Raw genomic sequence first — 782 nt, 5'->3', positions numbered from 1 at the left:
AAAAAAAAAAGTGTGAGACGCTTACAGCACCTAGCTCTCCCAAGCGGTCACTCATCTAAGTACTCACTAGGCTCGACGTTGCTCAACTTCGGTGATCGGACGAGAACCGGGGCATTCAACGTGATAGTCTTTTATTTCAAGAATCGTTTTATAACCTTGCAGACACTAGATATACGTTTCGAGTTCAAATTCCACCAAGGTCGACTTTGCCTTTCATCCTTTCGGGGTCGATAAAATATGTACCAGTTGAACACTGGGGTCGATGTAATCGACTTACCCACTCACCCGAAATTGCTGGCCTTGTGCCAAAATTTGAAACCAATAGACTTCACTGCAGAAATGATTTTGGTGGATTTTGTTGAAATTATAGGGGCCATAAAAAGAATCCCCTACTTAACTTGGTTTCATCTGGGAGTGTTTAAAATAGCTTCTGTAACGTCAGAGTATTGTATGACTCAGCTCCGTTTGGTGTGAACCTCAACGAAGGCGACCTTTAGAATATAGAACAGCAAGGTGCATATGAGGAGTTGATGAACAAGATGGGGGAACATGAAGCTGAAACGCTAACAAAAGAATTCTCAATTAAAGAAGTCGAGGCTATATTTAGAAATTTTAAAGATGGAAAGCAGATGATATAAAAGATGCAGAGAGAGAAACGAATTGAGAGAGAAACGACAGAGAGTGAGCGTGTCTATATATATGTGTGTGCATTAGAGAGAAAGAGAGAGAGAGAGAGGGAGAGAGGGAGAGAGAGAGAGAGAGAGAGAGAGAGAGAGAGAGAG

This window comes from Octopus bimaculoides, chromosome 25 (genome assembly GCF_001194135.2).
Source record: "Octopus bimaculoides isolate UCB-OBI-ISO-001 chromosome 25, ASM119413v2, whole genome shotgun sequence".
Classification (NCBI taxonomy): Eukaryota; Metazoa; Mollusca; class Cephalopoda; order Octopoda; family Octopodidae; genus Octopus; species Octopus bimaculoides.
Note: the sequence above shows the minus strand (reverse complement) of the source record.